The following is a 9,681-nucleotide window of genomic DNA, read 5'->3' on the forward strand; positions in this document are numbered from 1 at the left end:
CTGGATGGCATTCGATTAATTAAGTAGGCAGCTGTAAGAACAACTTCACTCCAATAGGATGGTGGGACATGCATTTGAAATAAAAGAGAACGTGCAACTTCAAGAAGATGTCTATTCTTTCGCTCTGCTACACCATTTTGTGTAGGGGTATCCACACAACTAGTTTGGTGGAGAATATCATGCTCTCGTAAAAAAAATTGAAAGGAAGAGGCACAATATTCTCTACCATTATCCGTTCGAAGAGCTTTAATGGTAGCATTAAACTAGGTCTGAATTATTTTGAAAAAGGTTTTGAAAGCCTCGAAAACATCACTTTTATGTCTAAGTAAAAAGACCCAAGTTGCTTTACTATAATCATCAATAAAGGTCACAAACCAATCATACCCGAGAATGATTTAACAGGGGAAAGGACCCCAAATATCAAAATGAACCAAATCAAATGAAATGAGACTTCTATTATTTGATTCTGGATAAATAGTTCTAGTATGCTTAGAATAAGCACAAGTATCACGTAAAAACTGATGATCTTTAACTTGATTCTTTAAATTAGGAAAACATGAATAGAGAGTATGAAGTGGTGGATGCCCCAAACGTCGATGCCATTGTCGCAGAGAAGAAATAGCATCCGAATTGGAATCTGCAGTGCTAGCCTGGATAGGTGCTGCCGGTAATCTATCTAGCCAGTAAAGTCCATCACGTACACTACCACCGCCAATCTTCACCCCTGTCACCAAGTCCCGAAAGACACAATATGTAGGATAAAAGATTACTTTGCAATTGAGATCTCGAGTAAGACTACTAATTGAAAGTAATTGATTTTGAAATTTAGGAACATGAAGAACCGAAGATAATATCAAGGATGGAGTGCAAGAAATTGATCCCTTTCTTGATATAGGAGAAAAAGATCCATCGACTATCCCAACTTTGTCATGTCCGGAACATGGTTTATATGATTCAAATTGACTTGAACATCCTATCATGTGATTAGAAGCTCCCGAATCTATGATCCAAGGAGATGAATGGGAAGATATACCTGAAAAAGGATGAATGGTAGAAGAAATAGCAGATGCACTAGATGCCACATGAGAGGAATTAGGACCCTTCAGATTAATCATATCCTTGATAATTTGTTGTATCTCCTCTTTGGTGACAAAATTCCCAATATCACTAGGACTTGTAGACTCGGAACTAGTTGGCCCAACCACCTTAGCTTCATGAGCTTGTGAGACCCTTATTCACGCCTTTGCCCTTGCCGATTCCTGGTGGTTTTCCATGAAGTTTCCAATACTGCTCTACGATATGATAAGGTTTACCACAATAATCACAGCGAATAGATGACTTATCCGTTGAACATGGGAGATGAACTTGAGAGGATCTCAACGTGGAAGACATGATAAGAGCCGAACGGTCGGGAGTAGGAGTAGGAGTTATAGAATATAAGCGCTGCCGGTTATCTTCCGTATGGATCAAAGCATAGGCCTGCTGAAGGGTAGGAAGAGGATCTTTTTGCAAAATATTTTGACGCACAATATCAAATTCCGGATTCAAACCCATAAGAAATTGATATACACGTTTCTTATCTTCTTTTTGTTGAAGTCTAACAACAATATCAGCAGCAAGTCCCTCATAAGTGTCATCATAAACCTCCAGCTCCCGACACAAAGTACGTAGTTCTGAAAAATAAACACTAACGGACATACCTCCCTATCGAAGTTCCTGGATCTTCTTCATCAATTCATAAATCTGAACATCATTTCCTGTCTCAGAATAGGTATCCTTAACCGATACCCAAATATCCCATGCTGTTTGCATAAAAACATATTGTTTACGAATACCGTCAGTCATATGATTCAAAAGAAATGCATTTACGGAGGCATCTTCAACCAACTATCTCGAGAGGGCCGTCGGAGGAGTAGTAGGTCTTGGTTTTTCCCCCGTGAGAAAACCAATACATTCTCCCGATGCAATACTGATCATCATAGATTGTGACCAAAGTAGGTAATTAAGGCCATCAAACCGAACCGAACCGGCGGGGAAGAGAATTTTTTCATATCTTTGCCCGATCTCAGAAGTAAGAGAATCGACCTTATCACCAGAATTTTCCGACATCACTACTAAATGACAATAACTCGAGATGGAAGAAAAAAGAAAAAGGCTATGATTTGATTAGATCATAAAAGTGACCTCTATTTAGGCCGAGGTTAGGCCAAAAAATAAAAGAGAGTGAGATCAACTAAGAGAGTTGTAGGCTTCGGCAAAGAGATGTGGTGAAAGATGTGGTGATGGTGATGGTACAACAACAGAGAAGTTTAAGATGGGAACCGGAAAAGCGGCTCTGGTACCATATAGAATTTTATGCAAAAGAAAGAAGTTTTTGGAATGGATTGATGATCTTTTTTAGAGCATCATCCCGTATTTATATTAATAGGAGAACCAATCACGTACAATAAAATCCCTAACAATGTGACAATCAAATCCCTCAAAATATGAAATCCCATTAACTAGCCCACTAATCATGGAATTTATGACATTCCATCAATCAGCCCACTAATTATGGATCTACCTCTAGAACGAATATTACAACAAATAAAAAAAAAACATCTCCTAGATCCGGGGAACGAACCTAGCAGCTTTTGTGCTCTGATTCAATGAACAAATTTTCAATCAACATCCCATGATAGAAAGTATATTTTCTTGAATTTGAACAATCAAATTGAATACTGTTGGAAGCATGAAAATCTTTCATATAGCAAGTTGAACTTGGAATTTTGCATAAGACATCATTAAGTAAGAGGTCCACTATGTCCTCTACTTGAAATTGTATACAGTTATCTTGGGGAAAAGGACACCATGAGCATCAAAACTTTCGTTCGGTGCTCATTTGAGTGTCATAATTTTTTTTCTTTTCCAATCATATGAGTGTATAATTTATGTAAAACGCTCATTTGAGTGCTATAAGTTTTCTTGTTTCAACCACTTGAGTGCCATATAATTTAATTCGATCACCCGAGGCCGTAATTTTTTTAAAAATATTATGTCCAAATGCTATGCCACATCGGACTTTTGGCACTTGGGTGGATTTTTATTATAACTTATGGTATTAAATTGATAGATGGAAAGTTGCGACACTCAAATGGATGGTTTTTAAAGTCATGACACTTAAAGTGATCGAAAAAAAGTTATAGCACTCAAGCGAGCGTTGAACGAAAGTTATGGTACTTATAGTGTCCTCATCCCGTTATCTTGTGGATTAGTGGATGAGTGACACAAAATAGTGGATAAATAGAGTTAAGAATTGTGGGTGTTCATCGTATTTTGAATTGGTATATGTTGTCACTCAAAATAATCCAAGAAGGACTCGTGACGAGCACGTGAGGAAGCGATAATCAGCTACGGGAAGGGACTTTGAAGCAAGGAACGTATCAATCAGAAAGGTGCCACGTGTCGGGGTAGATTCTCGCGCCACTTCCTTCTAGAGCAAGAAAAGCGCGCGGAGGGAGGCCACGATCGAAGCGGTTGGCGGTAATCCCCACGAGGTAAAAAGAAAAGGCGCGAAGAGCGGGAAACCGTCATCCACGTGGCTTATGGAAAAGAGCAAAGCGTGGGGCCAAAGGAAGAAACCGTTCGGCGGTTACCAAAGAGCTTGCCTATAAATACCTCGCAATAGCAAGATACACACACACAAAACAAATCCAAAACACTTGCATTTTCAAACTAGCTCTTAGCTCTTAACCTTTAGCCTTTAGTCTAGCCTAGTTGTAGTTTTCGGATCCCCGTCGTCAATTCAATTCCGGCGAGTATCATATCCAGAGTTAGGTGTCGTCGATTAGATTCCGGCGTCTACTCGTTAGGTTCAAGACCGTTGATTAAATTCCGGTGTTGCACCCTTCACCCATCTTGTCCGAGCACCGTCGATTCAATTCCGGTATTGTGTCCTACAATCCCCGTCCGGTCTTTGTTGATTGAATTCCAGCATTGTGTCCTACATCATCTCCCGATCCCGTCGATTCAATTCCGTGGTCACGTCGAAGTTTGTCACATACTGTTATTATCGCACATTGGGCCGTCGAAGTTGTCGAAAGCCTGTTTGTAACGCGCCCTTTTGTGTAAATCTATTGCATTTGACACTCTCTGTCCAAAATCGACCCAGAACTCCTTTTCGGAAAACGAACGGATTAAGTTCAATAAAAGATTCTCGCGTAAGCAACCTTCTTTGGGCCATAGTCAATTTTGGGCCTAGAACCCATAACCAGCAAAGCCCCGTCGAGGGATTTCAACGCGCAACAATCTTTTTTGGCACGCCCGGTGGGACCATTGGTGTCGGTTCGAGAGAAGTGCTATGCCACGCACGCGAGGACGTAACAACTTAGACGGTGGTGGAGACGAACCCCGGGAAGAAATACAACGAATGGAGTCATCCACGGCCCATCAAGAGGACGTCGAGGTCTCTTGACAGAACGTCGAAGAGCCAAGGAGAAATCCAGAAATGACGCCTGTCATGCTAACATCGATAAGGCGGACCATCGAAGAAGTCCAGAACGAGTTTGCTGATCACATGGTCCAGCGGATGACCGAGGTTGTCGGGCCATTAATCATCAATACATATCACGAATGTGCTGCGGGACAACATGGGATTACAATTAACCCACTTCATGCTCAAGAAGGGAATGGTTTCGTACCCGCAGCAAGTGGCGGTTTACCAAGAACAACACCGCCAAATATAGGCCTTGTAGGACAGAATACTCAGCCTTTAGCACCTCCGCGGATTCCGCAACGAGGGGAGGCGTTACCGGCCAACGAACCTAGACCCCCGGTAAATGCAGACACGGGTATGTTCCCTAGACATCCTATTCGACAAGATATACTTGCGGATACCGTTATGTTTCTGGGACACCCTGTTCGACAAGACGAGAATATTGCTCGTCGGGAGGTAATCGCCCAACATAACCTTGTCCCTATCAATGAACAACCGGTACCCATGATTATCGAAAATCGGGGCGTGTGCCTTTAGGGGGCAATGGCAAAGCTAGGGGCAAGACCAATTACCCCCAAGCCAAGGGGCAAGGGATAAGTATGGACACCAGGCCATACGACACGGATATCGCCAGATGAATCGGGCCCTTCAACCACCGGGTCCCGAGCCAATGTTTCAGCATGTTGTGCAACCCATGTATCATCCGCCACAACTTGGATATCAAATGCCATATCAATCGCAGTACCATCACCAAGTGTTCGACCGGGCACCCGTATACATTGACCCAATGGTAGGATACCGGACTAATGTTTACCGAAAACCGTACTTAGATTGGATGGATACGATCCCGTATCCAAGAGGGTTTAAAATACCCGAGTTCACACTTTTTGGGCGAGGATGATCGGTCCACGTATGAACATATCAATCGTTTTCTAGCACTATGTGGGGATGCTACACATGCGGATCACTTGAAATTAAGGCTCTTTCCATTATCCTTGTCAAAAACAGCCTTTACGTGGTATACCACACTACCACCCAATTCGGTTTTGACACGGGAGCGGATGGAACGTTTGTTTCATGGCCAATTTCAAAGGGTGGTGTCGAACTTGTCGTAAGCGGATTTGTCGACAATGAAGCAAATGACAAACGAGACGGTCGACCAGTTTATTGCAAGGTTTAAACGGGCTAGGAACAAATGCTTAGTTCCTTTACCGAAAAAGACGTTTGTTGAGTTTGCTTTCAACGGATTGAAGTTCGAAATACGAGATAGGATGGTGGGACATCCATGTGCAGATCTATTTGAACTATCCACGATGGCAACAAAGCACGAAAGTCCGCTTAAGGAGAAAGACAAAAGACATACCCGAAGAGGAGATATAAGCTTTGTCGAGCCACCTGATTTCGACGAAGAATCAACGGATCCTGTCGAAGTGGTTGTCGCCTAGTTAACCATCGACAAACCATACACTTGCCAAGCACTGAAGCCAGCAAGGATGAAAGAAAAGTCAGCTATAATGGCTAAAGCAAAAGAGGCCGTGTACTATTCATTCGATGCGAATCGGGCAGAAGAAATTTTCGATATATTGTTGGCTGACGGACAAATCAAGCTAACTGAAGGACGTAAGATACCGTCCAAAGAAGAATTAGCGGGAAAGAAGTATTGCAAATGGCACCACTCATGGAGCCATAACACATCGGATTGTTTAGTCCTTAAAAAGAACATTCAAGAAGCGATTCGACAAAGAAAGATCAAATTCGCCGAAGACAAAGGGAAACCCCCGATGGATGTAGACATCGATCCTTTTCCAGTGATGACTGGAATGGTATCTTTAAAGCGATCGGGTAAAGACCATACATCAACAAATTTATGCGCTCATTGTAGGCGAAAATTGGGAAACATGAGTACACCCGAGGAAGGATACCGGAAGAGCGATCGAACTAGTCGGAGGGATAAGACGCCTTTTCACATCGAAAGTGCCGGACCTCGAAGAAATCCCAACCATCGGAGAGTTTATAAGTCATTTAAGCAGAGATACGATGAAGGGGACCTTACAATTGATACTTTAGGTGAGCCAAGTGGCAAGTTTGATTATTACGTAAGCTATGGTCCACCAACCCCACATCCTCAAGAAAGAGTCCACTATGGATGGGGAAAGGAGTTCGACAGAAATTTTCGACAAGGCCTTCATAAGCCACATTGTCGACGCACTCTTAAGATTCCAAGCAACCATGTAGAGGGGTCATGGTATGAGGTGACGGAGGATCAAGAAAAGGAGAAAATTTTGACCCGAACTCAGAAGAGAAGGGTGCAAAGAAAGAACAGGATCCGCATACTACGGCAACGGGAGATTCCAGCCAGTTATGGCTCAATGGCAATGACTCCTAACCACACCAAAGCTGCGGAGGCCAAGAAATCCGGTTTGGCGACGACCGGAAGAGACACACCCAGCTCAAGAAAAAGAGGACAAGGGTTCAAAGACACAAAAAACATCTGCGTCTAAATCCCGATTTAAAACCCCCGCTAGCAGGTCGGTTTCCCCCCTAAGCTCTTGCATGGTACGAGTTAAATTACCACACGAGTTTCGACTTGAGTCGACCTCGGGTGATGGCGGCGACAAGGAAACGACGCAAGAAAAGGAAGGGGTTCGGTTTTGCTTCAGCGATGAAGAAACCATGGAATTCGGGAAACCCATGGAAGATCTCTCAAATCATTTGAGGTCGCTCAATATAAATGTCAAGATCAACGGGCGGCCGGTAATGAAAGTACTTGTGGATGGGGGTTCAACGTTAAATCCCATTCCATACCGCTTCTTCAAGAAAATAGGAAGGAATGATGACGAAATAATTCCATCGAATATACGGTTGTCTGATTTCCTTGGAGAAATTGCTGAAGTAAAGGGAGTATATGTCGGCGACTGACCGTCGGATCTAAAACATCGAGGGCGTCTTTTCAGCGTCGTCGACGCCGACGGATCTTATAACTTGCTGTTGGGACGGGATTGGATAAATGGAAACCAATGTGTCCCATCGACACTTCACCGGATGCTGGCATTACGGAATGGGGACAAAGTGGAATATGTAAAAGCAAATCCCCGGACTTGTGTTACCTGGACCCGTATATCCGGCCGGGACAAAGTAATGCTAGATGATTGCCTTCGCATATCTAAGCCGCCTGAAGTGGACCCAAGAGATATTGCATTCTGCCGTTTCGACAAAGGGAGTACCGAATGGAAAGGAACCGGTGGAACCAATAGACCCGTTTTCCGATGGAAAGTCGGTCATTTCTGCAAAACCTCGCTAAGAGGTATGCGGCCTACAGGGCCGAGCAAAGTGATCAAGCTAGACAGCTGGCGGACGGCATTTTAGAGTTTGAAGAATCCCCAATTAAGGAGGACGACAAGGTAATTCAAGCTCAAGATCCATTGGAAGAGGTCAATCTCGGAGATGAGGCCCGTCCTCAACCTACTTATGTGAGCCAATTACTCGATCAGCGATACAAGGTTCAAATGGTAAACCTATTGAGAAAATATAAGGATTGTTTTGCCTGGAACTACCATGAGATGCCTGGTCTTTCGAAGAGCATAGTTGAGCATCGATTGCCAATTAAGAGGGGATTTCGACCACACCAAACAGCTGCTAGAAGGTTCGCTCCCGAATTAATCCTTAAAATCAAGGAGGAAATCGAGCGTCTCCTTTCGGCCGGATTCATAAGATCAGCAAGGTACGTCGAATGGCTATCGAATATTGTGCCTGTCAAGAAGAAGAATGGCAAACTCCGAGTGTGTGTTGATTTCCGCGACCTTAACGCGGCCACCCCGAAAGACGAGTACCGGATGCCCATGGCCGATGTGTTGATCGATTCAGCCTCCAATAATGAAATGATGTCCCTCATGGACGGACATTCTGGTTATAATCAGATATTTATAGCAGTAGAGGATGTTCACAAGACAGCATTTAGATGCCCCGGGGCCATTGATATGTTCGAATGGGCCGTCATGCCTTATGGATTGAAGAATGCCGGTGCTACGTACCAAAGGGCAATGAATTACATTTTCCACGATATGATTGGGGAATTCATGGAGGTCTACATCGATGACGTCATCGTCAAAACAGACTAGGTAAGTCATCTGGACCACCTAGAGCAAGCTTTTGAGAGAATGCGCAAATTCAAATTAAAAATAAATCCTTTAAAATGCACTTTTGGGATAAAGGCTGGCAATTTCCTTGGTTTTTTGGTTCATCAAAGAGGTATAGAGGTAGACATGAATAAAGCTAAGGCTATTTCTGAATTGCCATCTCCCGATAATAAAAAACAGTTGCAAATGTTAATCGGGAAATTAAATTTCTTGCGGCGTTTTATAGCTAACCTCTCGGGAAAAATCGAAGTTTTCTCCCCGTTGCTCAAATTGAAGAATGAGCGAGAGTTTGTGTGGGAAGAGAAACATCGAGATGGCTTTCGACGGAGTTAAAAGAGTATCTCATCAAGCCACGGTGTTGGCGCCACCAAAGGTGGGACGGCCATTGAAGTTGTATTTATCGGCCGCCGATACAACGATCGGGAATATCTTGGCTCAAGAAAACGACGAAGGGAAAGAGCAGGCCGTGTACTACCTAAGTAGGATGCTCAACGATGCCGAGACGAGATACACGTCCATCGAAAAATTATGTTTATCACCGTACTACGCCTGTACAAAATTACGACATTATATGTTGCCGACTATGGTACATGTAATTTGTAAAACAGACGTGATTAAGTACATGTTGTCCGGGCCAATCATTAGGAGCCGGATTGCAAAATGGGCGTTCACTCTAATAGAAATCGATCTGATTTATGTGCCGCTCAAAACAGTAAAAGGGCAGGCAATATTCGATTTCATTACCGAATACCCTTCGGGTTTAAAAGTCGAGGATGATGAAAATTATCTTGGTATTGCGCCTTGGATATTATATTTCGATGGGTCGGTGGCATCCGGTTCAGCAGGCGAGAATCATGGTTATATCACCTTTTCGACGGAAAACAAAACTCATATTCAGGCTTGACTTTGAATGCTCAAATAACCAAGCCGAATATGAAGCCCCGATCGTGGGACTGAATGTTTTAATTGACATGGGGATCAAGTCAATTAAAGTGAAGGGCGATTCTCAGTTGGTGATCAAACGGCTAAATGGTGAGTATTAATGTTTGAATGAAAACATTATTAGGCATC

The sequence above is a fragment of the Rhodamnia argentea genome, chromosome 3 (assembly GCF_020921035.1).
Source record: "Rhodamnia argentea isolate NSW1041297 chromosome 3, ASM2092103v1, whole genome shotgun sequence".
Taxonomy (NCBI): domain Eukaryota; kingdom Viridiplantae; phylum Streptophyta; class Magnoliopsida; order Myrtales; family Myrtaceae; genus Rhodamnia; species Rhodamnia argentea.